At 46.1% G+C, this 11,739-nt stretch overlaps 1 protein-coding gene across 1 annotated transcript in view; it reads left to right on the top strand.

The window, feature by feature from the left end:
• The first annotated feature begins 9,702 nt into the window (after positions 1–9,702).
• celf2 (cugbp, Elav-like family member 2) overlaps positions 9,703–11,739 on the top strand; it is a 210,334-nt gene continuing 208,297 nt past the window's right edge. The window contains exon 1 of the mRNA XM_056277808.1: positions 9,703–9,729. The gene's annotated coding sequence lies outside the window, so the exon portion shown is untranslated. The remainder of the gene's footprint in view (positions 9,730–11,739) is intronic.

The following is an 11,739-nucleotide window of genomic DNA, read 5'->3' as shown; positions in this document are numbered from 1 at the left end:
TGTCTTCTGTGGGAGATACATTCTTTTCAAGCTCTCTGGCAAGTGCAGCCTTGTTTGTTTTTCGTAAGGACCCATCAGCCTTTGCCAGTGCCCATGGTAGTGGGCCCAATGGGTAGGCAAGGACATCTTCAGATTCAGCTTCCTGCTTTCAGCCACCAGGATCATGTGACTGAAAAGGTTTCTATCTGCCTTCAGAACCACATCCTGTGCTTTCTTTCCATGAGCTTGTTTTGTGCTGACATTGGAGAATGTTTTCAGACTTTGCTTGGTCATCTTGTCGTGGAATTTCACAGGTGGTGGGTCTGCATCTAACCTTGTTTGCTGGAATGCTTGGTAGGCCTCTTGTCCTTTCTCAAGAGCTCTCAAGAGATCTATGGTCACATCAGGTGGAGCCATGTTGCCAGTGGAGAGGCTAACCAAATCAATCTCATCAGGGGACATAGGATTGAGCCAGTTATTCTCCATAAGGTCCATGAGAGACTGGACATCTGCTTCATCTCTCTTGATCCTTGGACTCTGTAGATCTGGATGAGACCATTTGCACCTGCCTTGACCTGTCAGGTCTCTCAGCTGTCTGAGGTACATGCTTCTATACTCAGCTGTGAGATAATATTTGGTCACAGCTCCTGGCTTCAAGCTGAATCCCTTTGTCCCTCCAGCTGTTTGGGTGTCTTTGTTCACCGTTTCTTCTATAGCTTGGTCAACAGGGATTCGGCCAAAGGGATTGGTGGAGCCCAGTTGGACTGAGAAGCCTCCTTCCATGAATTCTGTGTACACATCTGGGTGTGTGATGGGCAGCTCAGACATCTGGGCGTAGTAGTAGGGGAGGTAGCGTGCATAATTCATCCTGTCATAAGCAAAGCACCATGGGATCATTGCTCGAATGCTAGCCAAGTGTAGCATCCAGTCTCCCTCTCTGGATGCTCGGATGAGCCCCAACAAGATTTCAACCATGTCCAAATAGGACATCCAGAAGTTCGAGAGGCTGCCGTTTCCACCTCTAAGGAACTCACGGTAGACTTCAAATAGATCCATGATGCGTGTACAAGAGCTGTTCTCGAGGACCTCCTTCAAAGCATGTTGTGAGACTTCTTCCCCAAGGCTGTCAATGGTCTTCAGTGTCTCATTCAGGTGAACCATGTCATTCCTGTGAGTTTCTTCCAACCAGGACAGGAAACCATTCAAGGTCAGTCGCATGAGAGCCTCATACAGGAGCTTGTGTAGTCGCACTGCCCTGTTGTACTTGCGGCCATCCATAACACCAGCAATTGAGCCTTCTACAATCATGCCAGACTCAATGCAGAGGTCTTTGAGTCCAGCATCTTGGAAACGCTTTCCTATTATTGCCAGCAGTGTGCAGATGGTGTGGAATACCCCAAGCCTAACGATGATATCATGGAACTTGTCATGGTGTTTCCATGTGATCTCGACAGCCTTCGCATACAGGGCTTTGTCAAAGACACAGACAATCTTCCTCAGGCTTAAGCACTGCATGATGCTCAGTGACTGGTTAAGCACCTCGTTGACAGTAGACATTTGTGTCGCTGGAGCATTGATGGTAGGCAGATAGCCTATATTGTCGGGGATGACCGTCATCTCTCCTCGAGTCAGGATGTTGAAGCCTGTCCAGCTGCTGACTGACTGTTCTTCTTGTTGTGACATGCGTGCTAGGACCCAAAGAAGGTTTTTCTCTCTGGCAAGCTTAGTATTGGCTGCAGTATTGGCATCTGACTTTTTACTTTGTGGTGGCCCTACCCGTTGTCCAGCATTGTAAGTTGGTAACATTGGTGGGGGTCCATCAATGCTTCTCTTCTTTGTTTTGGGAACAGTGGGCATGGGTTGGACAGGAAGTGGGTTGACTGGCTTTGCTTGCACAGCAATCCCATTGACTCTGTGAGATGTTCCCTCACCACTGACAGTTTCTTCAAGACGGTCGATATTGTCCCAGGCTAAAGTTGTGAATATGCCAGGATGGATGTTAGCTGGAAGGGCAATGCCACTCCCTGATGATGAGAGTTTCTGGAGACACAGGGCAGTGTTGATCTCTTCCATCTGTGAATAGGACACACTGTGACCAAGTCGGTTGAGGATGTTTATCAACTCTACATTTCCTGTCAACGATTTGACACTGAATGGCAGAACAGTGTGCTTGGAAGGCTTGGTATTTCCACATGTCACTGCATATACTATGTCATGGCCAAATGACTGCAGAAGGCACTGCACTCTCTGGGATGCATGATCAGGATCATTTGAGCCTGTGAGTAGAGAGTACAGGAAGATAATGAGCGACTCTGGAATGGTAGGACATTCTGCTTCTGGTTTGACTTCAGGCGGCCAGGTTTGAGGAACATCTTGACTTTTAATGTCTGCTCTCAATTTGATGGCTGCTTTGGCTATAACATCTTGTGCACTGACACTTTTCAGGGTCTGCAGCTCCCTTTTGAGAGACTGATTTTCTTTGGCAAGTTCCCTCATGGACAAGTTATCGGGATAGAGGAGGAATTTTCCTTTCTCATCAGGGAATATCTGCAAGGCTCCAGCAAACTCACTCTCCAGGTTTCGCCTTATGTGCTTCTTGGTTGATTCCTTGACTTGGGCAATGCCTTGGGAGTTCATTGAAGCTACCAGTCTAGAAGAGAGATCAGTCATTGTCATCACTTGAGGATTGCCAAAAGGTCCATCCTGATGAAGAGGAACAGCTCATTGTATGCCTTATTCACAGCAGCTTCATACTGGGCTGCAGCATCATCATCTTCATTGCTGGCAATCTCTCCTTTGGAAACCTCTTCTTTGGTGTAAAGTCTATAGCATGACCTGTGGTAGTGCCCTTCAGCTGCTACAAGGTCTCTACTCACAATGGCAAGGATTCTGCTGTCCCTTTTCTTTGTGGCTGCACTCCTGATCTTTGCATCAGCTCGCAGTTCTCGACACTGCACCAGTACTTCTCTCGTATTCTGTCTCTTGGAATATTTGCTGTTTTTCTGACAAAATATGCACTCTGCATCATAAGTCCTAGATGTACTTGGAGCATGTCGAGCTATTCTCTTAGATTGTTTCTCTTCAGCAGAGACACAACTTTTCTTTTCTTTTGCAAGGAGGCCATCAAGAATTTGCTTCATAGTGAAGATACTGCGACACTTTCTGTGGTAGTAGATTGCTGGAATCTGTCCCTCAGGAATGTCTTTTGCCAGTTTCAAAACTGGTGCATGATTTCGTATCTGAGCTGCCCTGAGCAGAGTTCTCCATGAGTCGACACTTTGTAGTGAAACCAGCTTATCTGTATCATCAGAACAGTGGATAATGCACTCCACCCGTGGGCGCTTTGGTATTGGGTAAAAACTTGCTTGTTCACCAGTGGCCATATTCAGTCAGTTTTCACCTGCCACATACAAACAAATACATGTAACTTAGGTGTATGAACACTACTAAAACAAAGTTTACTTTGCTTCACCAGCGTCATATTACCATTATTTATCTTACATAGCCACAAATAGATACATTACCTAGTTGCTATGCAACAGCTGTATTTTGTCCACATGAGGCCGCTAAAATCAACACAAGATGAAAGTTCCTCGTAGCCACTTTAACTAATTATATTAACATATACATTAAAAGAACATGCTAACATTATGGGAAATTAGCTTACAATCTTCTCCAGAGTGAGACAAGAAGATAGATACCAGTTTCCTCTATATGTGTTTAGTAGAAAGCTATCTGGCTGCACGTTAGCCTAGCTTAGCACAATGAATGGAAGTACACAGTACTGGTTATCCTTGGTTGTTGGCCAACTAAGAACTGTCCCAGAGTTTAAGCTAGGCTAATCAGTACCAGGGGTGTTGAAATGCTATATTTGTAAAAATCTGGGCAAATACACAATCGTGAGAGGCACAGAAACAGGTTTCCTGAAAGAAAAATGACATAGCTGCTCATTTGGAAAGGTTATCATGTATTATTTTACTTCTGTTAGTGTACCAAATAAAATGGCACCAGTGAAGTTGTGTCACCTTGGGTGATATCGATATCTGGTCTGACCCATGGACTAACTGGCTTTGGTCTAGTTAGTTTCTTAGTAATAATGCCCTTCTAATTTAAGGTTCACAATCACCTCACACAATGAAATAGTATGGGTATATTATAAATTTCCTGAATCTTTACAGTCCTGTGAGTATTCCAGTTTTTGTGTTTTGTGTCCCTGATATTCCTAGATGCCACAGGGCTAAAAGAAAGTATATAGTTTAGGCGAACATTGCAGAAAGATGTGTGTTATTGACGGGTTGAAGAGCTCAAGTGACCTCTATATTTGTGAGAAATATCCACAACAGGGCTTGAATGAAAGCTAAGAAGGTCCCCTTTAAAATGATACCAAAGACAATATTATAGAACATTGAAAAATGTCCTGACCATGAGGCTAAACCAGGATATGCACCAGCGTCTAAAATGCAATTTACTTTAGGGGGTGGTTAACTTCATGAGCTGATAACTGTGATACAGCTGCCACTCAGGAATGGTTATCATACCAAAATATCATCTACAGACATGGATCCTTTCAAAAATTATAAGTAAGTTTTGCCACCTTGAGTGTACCGAAATAGGAAATTTTGGGCTCTGGCCCATGGACTATCATGCGGTTCTAATGCAGTCCCAGTTAGTCTGTGTGTGTGTGTGTGTGTGTGTGTGTGTGTGTGTGCGCGCGTCCGTGTGTGTCAAATCCTCGGTTAATCACAGTGTGGCCAAATATGCCCGTGGTAATGGCGGGGTCCTGCCACCTGCTCTCCCTGCTGAGGCTCAGGACGGGCACGGCTCTGTCGCCCAGGGAGCCTCTGGTTTCGGCCTCCTCTCTGTGGAGCTGACACTACATGAGCTGCCCTGCGTTTGCTCTCGGTGTTCATGGCAGTAGTAGATAGTCACAAACATCACACTATATTGTAACGTGCATGGATAAGTCGACACGCTGGCCGCTGGCTGGCGGGTCTGACCCTTTAGTCGAGCGGTTAGCGATGTCTCCTGTAGTGCGGGCGATACGGGTTCGCTTACCGGCCGCGGCAGGTCCTGTGGTTGCGTTGTCCCCCGATTTCGCTACAATTGTCTACCTTCACCGGCTGATTAATTGAAGTCTTACGTTGTGTTCACACCAGACGCGAAGCGCTGAGATTACGTATGACGTCAACGCGAAGACGCCAATAGACTCGAATTCGAATGACGCGGCGCGAATTTCGCGTCTTTCGTGCGCGAGTTGAAAACATTTCACCTTGCGCGAGAAATTCGCGTGACGCTGTGTCACGAAAGCCTATCAACGTTGGGATTCCCCTGACGTCAATGGCGTCCTGTTGAGTCAGAAAATGGAGGAGGGTCGAGTCAAAATGGCGACCCGTGCGGTTAGTGGGCGGTGAGCAATGGGGGACAAGCTGATTCGCGTGCTCGGTCCTGCGGCCAAACTCGCGCACATACAGCGAGGCGAAAATTCGCTTCGGGTTTGGTGGAAACACACCATTAAACTGAGGAAATTTGATACCAAAGATGATAATAATAATAAAGTCCATGCTCTTGTGACACCGGAAACAAGCCTGCGCCACAGTTTAATTAAGGCCCTGTCCTGTTTAAAGAAATACTGAATAAGAGGAGCCATTGATTGTTCGTCAGCTGCTGATCACGTTATTGTCATGATGCTTTATGGGGGATGAAAAATAGATTTTATATGTTGTTTGAGTGAATGATGTGTTTGTCAAAATTTTGGTGTTGGAATTTTTCTTCTACAGCCTGCAGCTTTTTGTATATGGGGCTGCATGTGTGAGGATCTCAGTAAACGTGTTGCATGATTATTATGTTCGTGCGTGTGTGTGTGTGTGTGTTTAATATGGAAGTCCTGCATTAGGGGCATGCAGGCGTATTTGTGTATTTGCTGTGGTTGACAGTACATGCTACTGCTGGACAACAAAACAACGTGAATAATTATCTAAAATAAATTGTCCTCGGTTTCAGACACAGGTCAGTTATGTTCCATGTTGGTTTCCAACATGAACTTCCTCCCATGTCCAACAGCGTGCAGATGAGTCATAATGGACCAACCAGTCACACTGCTAATGTAATTACACAAGCTATGTTATAACAAGTGTTTCAAGCTAATAAACAATCAGAAAAAGGGGGAAAGGATCTACAGGTATTCTTCGCTGTTGGAGAATTCAGATTCAGTTTCCGTCGCTTTTTATCTCATCATTTTCTTACCGTCATGTTCGCCAACATAAAGATGTTTGTGGGATATTAAAGGATTTATTCACAACTACAACACTTAGTTCAATAGCTAAAGCAAACCTTTAATTACATTTCCGGAGCTGAAACCTGGGTATTTTCCCAGGATGATACAACTGATTGCCGTCATAATGAACACAACAGAAAAACACACTGCGCCGCACACGGCCGCTGTGAGGGAGACGTTACTTACGTCCAAGGAAAAATGTAGATTATGAACTCACACACACACACACACACACACACACACACACACACACACACACAAACGCACACACACGCAGGCACAGACGTACATGCACATGCGCACCCATGCACATGTACACGCATGCACACATGTACATGCACATACATGCACACACGTGCACATGCACACACACACTTTCGTGCATGCACACACATACACATGTACATGCACATGCACATGCACGCAGACACGCACACACCCAAGTTTGCAGACCTCATATGAGGGCATCAAAGACACCGACAGCTCATATAGCACAGACGACACATGTGGGGTCCAACACGTTACAGACCATTAAAAGATGAGACGAGTACAAAAGGCGACGCACTGGCGGTGACCACAGACTGTCCGGGTAGACTGGTGAAATCACTGTCCTTTTCATCTGCCCCCCTCCTTTTTTTTCTTTATCCTTTTTTCTAAACATAAGTGTGCAGAGACAGGCTACAGACATGTCACAGCAGGACTGACTTCCTATTTAAACCATCTGTTCACACGGCTCTGGTTATCTGCCAGAGAACAGCGTTGCACCAGGACCCACGTCTGCATGGGCTTTCTCACCGGAAACCCAAACCGTTATAACGTTTAACGAGCTGATTAGACAGTTTAGGTGATTGGGTGTGTTTATCTTCTGAATCAAATCTGCACTTAATATTCAGCAGCCATTTGAGTTTGGATCGGGGGCTGAAGTGTGATTTAGCACCCGCTGATATTCCGCCGGAAGACTTATTCCCACCGTTGCTGGTGCGAGGTGTTTCGTTACAGGTGTTGTGTTTACTGGAGAGGATGGCGCTACATCTGTGTTTGAACAGCCCTGTTTGCCTTTGTTATTCTTATTTAAAGATGGGGAAAAACAGAGACGGAGGGAGAATTTGATCCGTGTTGACTAGCTTTCCTAATTGACTCTGTGTTGCTCTGCATTCAGCTGCAGCAGTTGTGCACACATTTGACAAATATCATAATCTGGCATCCAGAAGATGGTTTTAAGAGCAATTAACACTCTCGGCTGTTCGTCTTCCCATTCAGGAGCAGTACCGACCCATTAAACCTGACATAATCAGGAGGGGGTTTTTTTTGTAAATGTTGCGTTAAAAAAATCATTACTGTCTGATTTGAAAAATGTGAACTTTAATACCCTTTTCTACCGTATCCTCCTGCACTAGACTGGAACGGGCAGGATTTCACTCCTACCTAAAATGACCATGAGCGGTCAAAATGACCGCCAAGGCTTGTAAACTCTATATTCTTTCAAGATAAATACCCAACTGAGATATTAATGCATTGTGTATGTTAGTATGTCTGTTATGAAACTAACTGGCACCAAAATTAACATTTTAACAACTTTTAACACTATTTTTCAAACGATTTAAAATGGCCGCTGTCCAACGCCTGTAAATACTGCAATGCCTCGGTGGTAGTCAAGGTGCGTCTGTAACGGCGTCTGTAACCAGACGTGTTGGAAATAATCAGAAATCAAGTGTAGACTATTTCTCTGCACTGGAGGACGCTGGTGTGTTTCTAGGACAGAGCAACGAACTTCACGAAGGAAGTGACGCCACCAACACACGTCACAAATAGTGACATGACGCGCAAACTACACGCGGTCATTTTGACCTCTCATGGTCGTTTTAGGTAGATCTTATCATAACTTTTTTTGTGCAATTGATCTAAAACTCATTTTAATGCAAATATATACAATTTTAGGAGCATTCGGGGAGCGGCAGGTCCCCCCCCCCCACCCACAAGCTTATTAAACTTTGAAAATCCAAAGCGGTCAAAATGACTGCCTTGGTCGTTGCAGTGCTAATAAATACACAGTGTTGGAGAGATGGACCAGGGTGTTGGTTGGCTAATCATGTGCTCGTGTGTGTGTGTTTGAGTGTGAGCGTGTGTGTAGATGGATAACAGGGAACCGGCGTCTGAGATGAAACGGAGAGGACGAGGCCTTTGAAATGCAAAGCACAGGAATAGTGGCCATTGGCCACTGCGCTAAGGAGCAGACGAGCAGGAAGAAAGAGAGGATACGCTAGCTTTGTTTCCTCTGCATTTCATCATGAAAACTCCTGCACACACGCACGCACGCACGCACGCACGCACGCACACACACACACACACACACACACACACAAACTCACGCTAACACAATCAATGAGAGATTAGTTAATGCTTTTCCTAATGTTATTCACCTCTAGGACACAAAAGCGTACACTAATAAGCTGCAGCTAGGTGCTCAGGAGGGATGTGTGTGTTTGTTTGCGAGTGTGTTGTGTGTATCTGTGTGCATGTGCACGTGCATGGGTGAGTTTTTATCCTTTAAGCATCGCCTTGCACAATTGTTTTCCCATTGTGCGCCTGGCAGACACACACACACACACATACACACACGGCGCACGGGGAGGCTGGATAGCAACGGGGCCTAGGGACCAATTTATTTACATACAGTTTAAGAAGAAAGGAGCAGTGGAGGAAGGGATGAAACGGAGGCAGGGAGATATAGAGAGGGAGACAGCAGGGAATTATGGAGACAACCCAGTGGAACAAACGAGTAAAATCCGGTTTTCTCTCCTTTTCTAAGGACAGAAAAGACACATTTAGATGACTCCCACTCTCTCTATATCTGTGTGTGTGTGTGTGTGTGTCGTATTATTTACTGTACTTGTGAAATGAACAACTGACAAAATATTTAGATATGCATGATTATGGGACGGTCTATTCCATTGCGGATCGCCGGTTCGAATCCCTGTGTTATCTCCAGCTTGGTCCGGCGTCCCTATACATACAATTGGCCGTGTCTGCAGGTGGGAAGCCAGATGTGGGTGTGTGTCCTTGTTGCTGCACAAGCACCTCCTCTGGTCGGTCGGGGCATCTGTTTGGGGGGAGGGGGAACTGGCGGGGGGGGGGTAGAGTGATCCTCCCATGTGCTACGTCCTCCTGGCGAAACTCCTCACTGTCAGGTGAAAAAAGAGTGGCTGGTGACTCCACATGTATCGGAGGACACATATGGTAGTCTGCAGCCCTCCCCAGATCGGCAGAGGGGGGTGGAGCAGCGACTGGGACGGCTGGGAAGAGTGGGGTAACTGGCCAAGTACAATTGGGGAGAAAAAAAAGGGGGGGTCCACAAAAAAAAATGAAAATGCATTATTATATATGTATACCTGACTGCATATGTTCTCAAAAGTATCCTGTGTGTGTGTTTTCCTCTACAGGCAGGACGCCAGTGACCTCTCTGGACCGATACAAAGGTAAAGCATCCTTTCCTCCTCCATATTTTTTTTTCCAACATTGTCATTTCTTCTTTTCCCTGCTCGTTTCTCGATGCCCCTGCGGCCAGATGTTGACCAAATCAGCAAACATTTGCCTTTTCACATTGGAGCAACATCACAACGGCGGGGAGGAATGTACAGTGGCTGATGAGTAGCGGGGAAGAAAAGAAGCAATGGGCTGCGGGGTAGAGAGAAGGAAGTGAGCGAACAGAGAGAGAGAGAGAACGTGAAGAGCAGGAATGTGAAGCGGCTCAGATCTGTGAACGGGGAAGGGTCATTAAACTAAACCTTTCGGCGACAGATCAAGAGAAAAGAGAGCAGTGCGGGCAAGAGAGAGAGAGAGAGAGATGGTTTAAATAAGGGCCTGTCCTAAAATAGCTGCACCTATTTCTCATCTGAGGCAGGTTTAACGGGAAAAGAATGAATATTCTGCCCAGAGAACCTTTACCAGACCCCTCCCCTCGCCACACACATTATTGTACTTATATCTTTGTGAGGACCCCTGACTCCATTAGTTCCCTAGCCCTTAACCCTAACCTTAGATCCTAACCATCATAACTACATGCCTACCCTGAATCCCCTACCCAAACTGTTACCTAATCCTGATTCTACCCTGGACCCCTACCTAAACTGTTACCTAATCCTGACTCTACCCTGGACCCCCTACCCAAACTATTACCTAATCCTAATTCTACCCCGGACCCCCTACCCAAACTATTACCTAATCCTGATTCTACCCTGGACCCCCTACCCAAACTGTTACCTAATCCTGATTCTACCCTGGACCCCCTACCCAAACTATTACCTAATCCTGATTCTACCCTGAACCCCCTACCCAAACTATTACCTAATCCTTATTCTACCCTGAACCCCCTACCCAAACTACTACCTAATCCTGATTCTACCCTGGACCCCCTACCCAAACTATTATCTAATCCTGACTCTACTCTTGCTTGTGGTTTGCTGATAGTAGACCAAGGTTGCAACTCCTTCAGAACCCAGTTTCTGTCTGGGCTGGTCCCATAGCCTTTACCCCTCCCAGGGCGTCTACAGGGCAGTAGTTTGTTTTGTTATTTAACCCATAACCAGGCTAATCTTGACTCAATTACCAGGCAATGTCCACATTCAAGTAGGCCATAGTAATTGGTTTGGTCTACGGGGGGGTTACTCCTCCGGAGGTTTTCTGCCCTTAGCCTTTGGCTAAATAGCCTATCCCACAAGGCAGCAGGGGGCTGGTTTCTAGGGCGCCGGCGGTTCGCCCATAGCCAGAGCCCCGTTAGTTATAACGGGTCTGAACTACGAGAAGGAGGGGTTGACCTGCCTGGGAGAGGCTTTGTGTTGCGTTACACGTGTGCTTTTGACACACGCCACCCCAGACCAGCTCAGACCAGATGACCAAATGACCAACCTAATTCTACCCTCGACTGCGGTCAAAGGATGATGATGAATTCTACCCTTAAACCCAATCGCCATTCTTAAACCTCAAATAGATCCTTAAAGAAGCGAGAACCAGCCAAAACATCCCCACTCTGCAAAAACGCCCTCGCTCTGATGGTGAAAACCTCAACTTGGTCCTCACGGAGATAGACGTACAAGAACACACACACACACACACACACACACACACACACACACACACACACACACACACACACACACACACACACACACACACACACACACACACACACACACACACACACACGGAGCAAGAAAGACCTCTTTTTCACATTTTGATGGGTAGTGATTGTAGGGATATATACAGACATGTGCATGCATCCCTGGAGGGCAGCAAAGGTTGGAATAAATGTCAGAACGTGGGATCAGGAATTAGACTTAATCAGGTTTCTTTCATCCCAGGTAGAGCCGAAATCAGCTGACACCCCTCTTGACACACAGACGGATTGATTGCTTACCCAGAGCAGGCAAATACACTCGTGCTTAGGATCACTACAGAGAGCGATACAGACGGAGAGAGAGAGAGACAGA

This window comes from Lampris incognitus, chromosome 3, assembly GCF_029633865.1.
Source record: "Lampris incognitus isolate fLamInc1 chromosome 3, fLamInc1.hap2, whole genome shotgun sequence".
In the NCBI taxonomy this organism is placed as follows: Eukaryota; Metazoa; Chordata; class Actinopteri; order Lampriformes; family Lampridae; genus Lampris; species Lampris incognitus.
Note: the sequence above shows the minus strand (reverse complement) of the source record. Positions and strands in the feature narration are given on the sequence as shown.